At 41.6% G+C, this 8,574-nt stretch overlaps 1 protein-coding gene across 2 annotated transcripts in view; it reads right to left on the minus strand.

Annotated features, from left to right (window-relative positions):
* Positions 1-7,942, minus strand: part of arsh (arylsulfatase H) — a 126,365-nt gene extending 118,423 nt beyond the window's left edge. The window contains exon 1 of one of the 2 annotated variants that reach the window (XM_028800877.2): positions 7,503-7,942. The gene's annotated coding sequence lies outside the window, so the exon portion shown is untranslated. Of the gene's footprint in view, positions 1-7,434 lie in introns of both variants that reach the window. The other variant, XM_051927221.1, reaches the window with a different exon arrangement.
* Positions 7,943-8,574: the final 632 nt, after the last annotated feature.

Genomic DNA, 8,574 nt, shown 5'->3' on the forward strand with positions numbered 1-8,574 from the left:
GTACTGGAAAGATAATGTTTAGTAGTTTAGAAAATTAATTTTAATGTCAAACGTAACCAGTACATAAAATTTTTTTATGAAACGGCCGTCCCAGACCAGACCTGAGTCCGCGGCCCACCGGGCTTTGCCCAAATGCCCAGTCCGCCCCTGGTGCTGATCTCTGCCTGAGCGCCATCTTCTGACATCTCACAGCTCTGTTAAATCCTGGTGAAGTCAGAAGCAAATTCCTATGTTAGGAAAATTGATAAATTGTTCTTTACTCCTATTCTTAAGAGAGGGACCAAAATTATGTCACTCTGTGATTCTGAAGCCCTCAGACTGTTTCTACTCTGAGACGCTTGATAAAACACGGACACAGGTTTTCTGCTTAGCTCACCTTGTCCCGATTTTGTGTAAACGCACTGATGGAATATGTGGGCAAAAGAGTGATGGAAATTGTAATAGGATAAGAAAAGAAGATGAAGGATAAAGGGTCTGACTGGTTAGCAGGTGCAGGACAGAGTTGTATGAAGAAGGATGATCAAGCACAGCAGTGGGAAAAGATGAAAAAGAAGGGAACTCAGTTATTTAATTATAGGACAGAAATCCACTTAAAACTTGCATGAGTGGTTAACTGTGCACACTGCTGATCATCTTATAAGGTGGGGGCTCCTACGTTTATGACGTCATTACTGAAGGGGCAGTGGAGGTCAATTTTTCGCCAAAATAGTCTGACGTCACTTAGGATCTTCTCCCAACATGAACCGCTACCTGCGACCCAGAAATAGAAAATCGACGTTGGAAGCGATGGATTTTACTTTTGACAAGTCTTGCATTCCACAAGTCTCGCGCGCGCACGTGCTTATTAATTGTCCCGATTGAGTAATGTAATCTAACAGACATAATCGCTCGTTATTATTTAACTTCTCGAGAAGTGTCCTGATGGCACATCGACAGACCTCGGATCTCTCGTCTCGCGTCTGCAGCGCCTGCTCGTAAGGTACGACGTGGTAGTCTTCTATAAAAGGCGTCCTCTGTCTGTAGGTGTCACAGATGTGCCTTTCAGTAGCTCGGCGCGTGAGGTCTTTACAGAAGAATTTGGAACGAGCGCACGGGACTGACCACCTCCGCTGCTCGCTCTACTGCCCACCAAGCGAGTAAGCCTGAAGTTTTCGTCATTTTCGCTTTTCAACGCCACTTCAGTTTCCTGATCACATTTTTCTAATGTGAGTACACATTTTGAAAACTGCAGCCTGAATACGAGATGAACGTCGGTTAACATTGCAGCCGCTTTGCTCCAAGGGCGCGATGTTCGACTCCTTGTGTCCCGCGTGTTCAGTGCGGACTTCAACTTTAGCGCAGGCGGCATAGACTGATGTGAAATGACCAAAATATTCGCGGGACTTGAATGGCGTCCCGTCCAGTACCCCGTAAATTATTGCTATGCGTGTTTTCGTCCTGAGTCGTCTAACCTCTGTGACGCTCCGATCCTGTTTGCCTTGAGAAAGGCGCCGATTTAAAGCGCATTGTAAGAATTTGGCTGCTCTTCTACGCGCTGAAAGGCGTGCGGGAAGGGAATAGACAGTTGTAAACCGGCGCTGTGTTTATGCGCGGATCGCAGAGGACTGGCTTTCCTTTCAGGCGACATACGTTTCTTTCTTGCGCCGATTCTTGTGTTGCTTATTTCCTGATCAAATGAAGGACTTTTGTGCTTGTCTTGAGGATTATTACCTTTCGTTCTGGCAAGTTTACACACCTTTCGTCGTATGGTTCTTTATTGCTTGGCTTTGTATTATATTTTAAAGTGATATTGTTTATGTAAAGGCGCTCTAGAAGGTAACTTCTCTATGACTCCAGGTCCGTCTTAATTCTGTGTAATGTAACGCGATTTTTTTTTTTTAATTATTGCGGCTAACTTCTTTAACCCCCCATGTGGTCTTTTTTCTCATCCTACCCGTTTTGATCGCAATTAACTAGCACATTTCAACATAGCCTACATATTGGCAGGTGAGTAACATTTAAGTTTTAGACTCTTCGCTGTGAAACTCAGCGCAGCTAAAACTCAGAACCGGATAGTATTAAGTGACACAGGCGGCAGTTTATGGAAGTGAAAAGGCACGCGCTGTGGACCCCAATGTAGTGATGGGTCGATTTGGTAGTGACGTGTCGAGCTTTCGAAGAGTCGCTGAGCTGCTCGTTTCAAATGCGCCTGTCACGTGATCTCGGTGCGCGCTAGGCCATGACGTCACTGAATCCCGTAAGCTGCTGCCGATTTGGTTCTGCAGTCTTTTGCGGGTCTTCCGCTGCTCAAACCGGTGAGGTGGGACGCATGGAGTATATCTACGTAAAAATAAATACCCTAAAAAAAGTTATATTTACTTTTTATAAGTTAAACACTACTTTTGAGAGACATGTCCACAAAGAATTCTCCGTCATTTTGGCGTAAGGAAGCACGCGTATTTAACAGTTCATCTTCTGTTCCAACCCATGTCGATCATGTCAGAAAGGCAAAGTGGCGCTCTACGTTACAGTGTACAGTGGCCGATATGTTTTATCGATTTCCAAAAGTACGTAGGATACAAAAGCGTGTGCTGCATAACGAATTACAATTGTCTTTCAAACAGAACCCTGCCACCGTGTCTTCTGCAATTTGCGGGACCCTCGAGACTAATGCGTTAATGCGACAAAAAAGTTGTAAAGAAACTTTGCGGATTCTTTCAGAGATGGACATAAAGATCACTCAAGTACTGACAAGGAGCAGATTGATAAGCACATCAGGATCCAAACTTACAAAACGCACCTGACTTTGTCAGCAACATCCGTCACTTTTGAATACATCTGGTCAAAGGCTGGCGAGTGATCAGTAAATACAAAGTACGAAAAAATACGAAGTGCAGCACAGCGGAATAAATCATTGATGTAAATAGAATTAATAAAAGGCTGAGCTTTTGTTGTTTTTGTATTCTTAAACCATCATCCAGTTCCGCAAACCTTGACTGTCACTGACACATTTAACGTTTCCCTGCTCCTTACCTAAAAGCAGGCGCCTGCTGCCACTCGTCACCAATCAACACTGAGTTTCATTCAAGGATTCGCCCTTCTTTCTGACATATACATAAATAAGATATACATGTTCAATAATAATAAGACAAATATATTATTAAATAAATAGTAAAGTGGGAAAAGCACAAGATGGGAATATTTATGAGAATAGCCTGGACGTCAGCGCGAGGAGGCGTCTCGTCTCCCATTACCTGAGCTCGCCTGCCTCCTCACCGTCTGTCAGCCCACTGACACGCATTACACTGGGACTAAATGCAATGGAGATACTGACAATGTACACCTTCAGAAGTGGAATAAACCACTGTATATTGAAATGTTAAATTGCCAATCGTAAAAACATAAAGCATAACAGCCCAGCCCATTGTTAGTTTTTTGTTCATTCTCACCAGATGTTACATGGGCAATGCATGTGGGTTATTTATATGTTTAAAATCACCTTCAATTAAGCAGTGTCAAAATATATAAGCTCATGAGCTGTCATTTAGAACAGAATGCGATGTTAACGGCACGCACTCTCTGTAATGAAACGGTAACACACACACACACAAAACAAACCACACAGAATTCACAGCCTACTTGATCTTTGATCTTATGTTCAATTGCCAATTTTATAGAATGAAGTCTTTTAAGAAGGCGACAAGTCTGCTACAGTCAGTTCAGTAAACGCTCCCTTTAAAATGTGTGCAGAATATGGCCGATCTCAATGAAGGGGACACAGTGACGACACATACGTGACAACGAGGAATTATAATAATAATAACGGGAAAAATGAAAAAAAAATCGACTTCCTTAAACGGAAACTGTCAATTCATAATATAATTTAACAGGCACTTGTGTGCATTTTTATATCGAGTTAAGAACTAAGTGAGCCCTCTGTTATACTAAACAGTAACTCAACAATACTTAGTAATAAATAGTCCAACAACTCAATCATTCAAGTACAGTACATGAGACAATGAAAGTCCACACTGTCATGCTGGATGTTCGGAAGGCGCTGATTGGTTGAAACTGTTATAGCGATTTGCCCTAAAAGGAAGCGATCAGAAATGAAACACATAAGAATGCTAGATAGTAGTTAGGTTTATGTTTTTGTAGCAATATAAATTCAGTGAGACACCAGTGTCTCCAAAAACTGAAATATGAAGTTTAATACATTTTACGTTTTATATATATATATGTATATATATCTATATATATATATATATATATCTATATATATTATATATATAGAGAGAGAGAGAGAGAGAGACTCTCTCTCTCTCTCTCTCTATCTATCTATATATATATATATATATATATATATATATATATATATATATATATATATATATATATATATATATATATAAAACTGTAAAATGTATTAAACTTCATATTTCAGTTTTTGGAGACACTGGTGTCTCACTGAATTTATATTGCTACAAAAACATAACCTAAACTACTATCTAGCATTCTTATATGTGTTTTCATTTCTGATCGCTTCCTTTTAGGGCAAATCGCTATAAACAGTTTCAACCAATCAGCGCCTTCCGAACATCCAGCATGACAGTGTGGACTTTCATTGTCTCATGTACTGTACTTGAATTGATTGAGTTGTTGGACTATTTATTACTAAGTATTGTTTGAGTTACTGTTTAGTATAACAGAGGGCTCACTTAGTTCTTAACTCGATATAAAAATGCACACAAGTGCCTGTTAAATTATATTATGAATTGACAGTTTCCGTTTAAGGAAGTCGATTTTTTTTTCATTTTTCCCGTTATTATTTATTATAATTCCTCGTTGTCACGTATGTGTCGTCACTGTGTCCCGCTTCATTGAGATCGGCCCATATTCTGCACACATTTTAAAGGGAGCGTTTACTGAACTGACTGTAGCAGACTTGTCGCCTTCTTAAAATGACTTCATTTCTATAAAATTGGCAATTGAACATAAGATCAAAGATCAAGTAGGCTGTGAATTCTGTGTGGTTTGTTTTGTGTGTGTGTGTGTTACCGTTTCATTACAGAGAGTGCGTGCCGTTAACATCGCATTCTGTTCTAAATGACAGCTCATGAGCTTATATATTTTGACACTGCTTTAATTGAAGGTGATTTTAAACATATAAATAACCCACATGCATTGCCCATGTAACATCTGGTGAGAATGAACAAAAAACTAACAATGGGCTGGGCTGTTATGCTTTATGTTTTTACGATTGGCAATTTAACATTTCAATATACAGTGGTTTTATTCCACTTCTGAAGGTGTACATTGTCAGTATTCTCCATTGCATTTAGTCCCAGTGTAATGCGTGTCAGTGTGGCTGACAGACGGTGAGGAGGCAGGCGAGCTCAGGTAATGGGAGACGAGACGCCTCCTCGCGCTGACGTCCAGGCTATTCTCATAAATATTCCCATCTTGTGCTTTTTCCCACTTTACTATTTATTTAAATAATAATTTGTCTTATTATTATTGAACATGTATATCTTATTTTATGTATATGTCAGAAAGAAGGGCGAATCCTTGAATGAAACTCAGTGTTGATTGGTGACGAGTGGCAGCAGGCGCCTGCTTTTAGGTAAGGAGCAGGGAAACGTTAAATGTGTCAGTGACAGTCAAGGTTTGCGGAACTGGATGATGGTTTAAGAATACAAAAACAACAAAAGCTCAGCCTTTTATTAATTCTATTTACATCAATGATTTATTCCGCTGTGCTGCACTTCGTATTTTTTCGTACTTTGTATTTACTGATCACTCGCCAGCCTTTGACCAGATGTATTCAAAAGTGACGGATGTTGCTGACAAAGTCAGGTGCGTTTTTGTAAGTTTGGATCCTGATGTGCTTATCAATCTGCTCCTTGTCAGTACTTGAGTGATCTTTATGTCCATCTCTGAAAGAATCCGCAAAGTTTCTTTACAACTTTTTTGTCGCATTAACGCATTAGTCTCGAGGGTCCCGCAAATTGCAGAAGACACGGTGGCACGGGTTCTGTTTGAAAGACAATTGTAATTCGTTATGCAGCACACGCTTTTGTATCCTACGTATTACTTTTGGAAATCGATAAAACATATCGGCCACTGTACACTGTAACGTAGAGCGCCACTTTGCCTTTCTGACATGATCGACATGGGTTGGAACAGAAGATGAACTGTTAAAATACGCGTGCTTCCTTACGCCAAATATGACGGAGATTCTTTGTGGACATGTCTCTCAAAAGTATGTGTTAACTTATAAATAAGTAAAATATAACTTTTTTAGGGTATTTATTTTTACTTAGATATTACTCCATGCGTCCCACCTCACCGTTTTGAGCAGCGGAAGACCCGCAAAAGACTGCAGAACCAAATCGGCAGCAGCTTACTGGATTCAGTGACGTCATGGCGCTAGCGCGCACCGAGATCACGTGACAGGCGCATTTGAAACGAGCAGCTCAGCGACTCTTCGAAAGCTCGACACGTCACTACCAAATCGACCCATCACTACCATTGGGGTCCACAGCGCGTGCCTTTTCACTTCCATAAACTGCCGCCTGTGTCACTTAATAGACTATCCGGTTCTGAGTTTTAGCTGCGCTGAGTTTCACAGCGAAGAGTCTAAAACTTAAATGTTACTCACCTGCCAATATGTAGGCTATGTTGAAATGTGCTAGTTAAATTGCGATCAAAACGGGTAGGATGAGAAAAATAAGACCACATGGGGGGTTAAAGAAGTTAGCCGCAATAATTAAAAAAAAAAAAATCGCGTTACATTACACAGAATTAAGACGGACCTGGAGGTCATATAGAAGTTACCTTCTATAGCGCCTTTACATAAACAATATCACTTTAAAATATAATACAAAGCCAAGCAATAAAGAACACATACGAACGAAAGGTGTGTAAACTTGCCAGAACGAAAGGTAATAATCCTTCAAGACAAGCACAAAAGTCCTTCATTTGATCAGGAAATAAGCAACACAAGAGATCTTCGGGCGCAAGAAAGAAACGTATGTCGCCTGAAAGGAAAGCCAGTCCTCTGCGATCCGCGCATAAAACACAGCGCCGGTTTACAACTGTCTATCCCGTCCCGCACGCCTTTCAGCGCGTAGAAGAGCTCCAAATTCTTACAATGCGCTTTAAATCGGCGCCTTTCTCAAGGCAAACAGGATCGGAGCGTCACAGAGGTTAGACGACTCAGGACGAAAACACGCATAGCAATAATTTACGGGGTACTGGACGGGACGCCATTCAAGTCCCCGAATATTTTGGTCATTTCACATCAGTCTATGCCGCCTGCGCTAAAGTTGAAGTCCGCACTGAACAGCGCGGGACACAAGGAGTCGAACATCGCGCCTCTTGGAGCAAAGCGGCTGCAATGTTAACCGACGTTCATCTCGTATTCAGGCTGCAGTTTTCAAAATGTGTACTCACATTAGAAAAATGTGATCAGGAAACTGAAGTGGCGTTGAAAGCGAAAATGACGAAAACTTCAGGCTTACTCGCTTGGTGCAGTAGAGCAGGCAGCGGAGGTGGTCAGTCCCGTGCGCTCGTTCCAAATTCTTCTGTAAAGACCTCACGCGCCGAGCTACTGAAAGGCACATCTGTGACACCTACAGACAGGAGGACGCCTTTTATAGAAGACTACCACGTCGTACCTTACGAGCAGGCGCTGCAGACTGCGAGACGAGAGATCCGAGGTCTGTCGATGTGCCATCAGGACACTTCTCGAGAAGTTAAATAATAACGAGCGGATTATGTCTGTTAGATTACATTACTCAATCGGGACAATTAATAATAGCACGTGCGCGCTCGAGACTTTGGAATGCAAGACTTGTCATAAAGTAAAAATCCATCGCTTCCAACGTCGATTTTCTATTTCTGGGTCGCAGGTAGCGGGTTCATGTTGGGAGAACGATCCTAAGTGACGTCAGACTATTTTGGCGAAAAATTGACCTCCACTGCCCCTTCAGTAATGACGTCATAAACGTAGGAGCCCCCACCTTATAAGATGATCAGCAGTGTGCACAGTTAACCACTCATGCACAGTTTGTAAGTGGATTTCTGTCCTATAATTAAATAACTGAGTTCCCTTCTTTTTCATCTTTTCCCACTGCTGTGCTTGATCATCCTTCTTCATACAACTCTGTCCTGCACCTGCTAACCAGTCAGACCCTTTATCCTTCAGATCTTCTTTTTCTTTATCCTGTATTACAATTTCCATCACTCTTTTGCCCACATATTCCATCAGTGCGTTTACACAAAATCGGGACAAGGTGAGCTAAGGCAGAAAACCTGTGTCCGTGTTTATCAAGCGTCTCAGAGTAGAAAACAGTCTGAAGTGGCTTCAGAATCACAGAGTGACATAATTTTGGTCCCTCTCTTAAGAATAGGAGTAAAGAACAATTTATCAATTTTCCTAACATAGGAATTTGCTTCTGACTTCACCAGGATTTAACAGAGCTTGTGAGATGTCAGAAGATGGCGCTCAGGCAGAGATCAGCACCAGGGGCGGACTGGGCATTTGGGCAAAGCCCGGTGGGCCGCGGACTCAGGTCTGGTCATGGGACGGCC

This window comes from Erpetoichthys calabaricus, chromosome 4 (assembly GCF_900747795.2).
Source record: "Erpetoichthys calabaricus chromosome 4, fErpCal1.3, whole genome shotgun sequence".
NCBI lineage: Eukaryota > Metazoa > Chordata > Cladistia > Polypteriformes > Polypteridae > Erpetoichthys > Erpetoichthys calabaricus.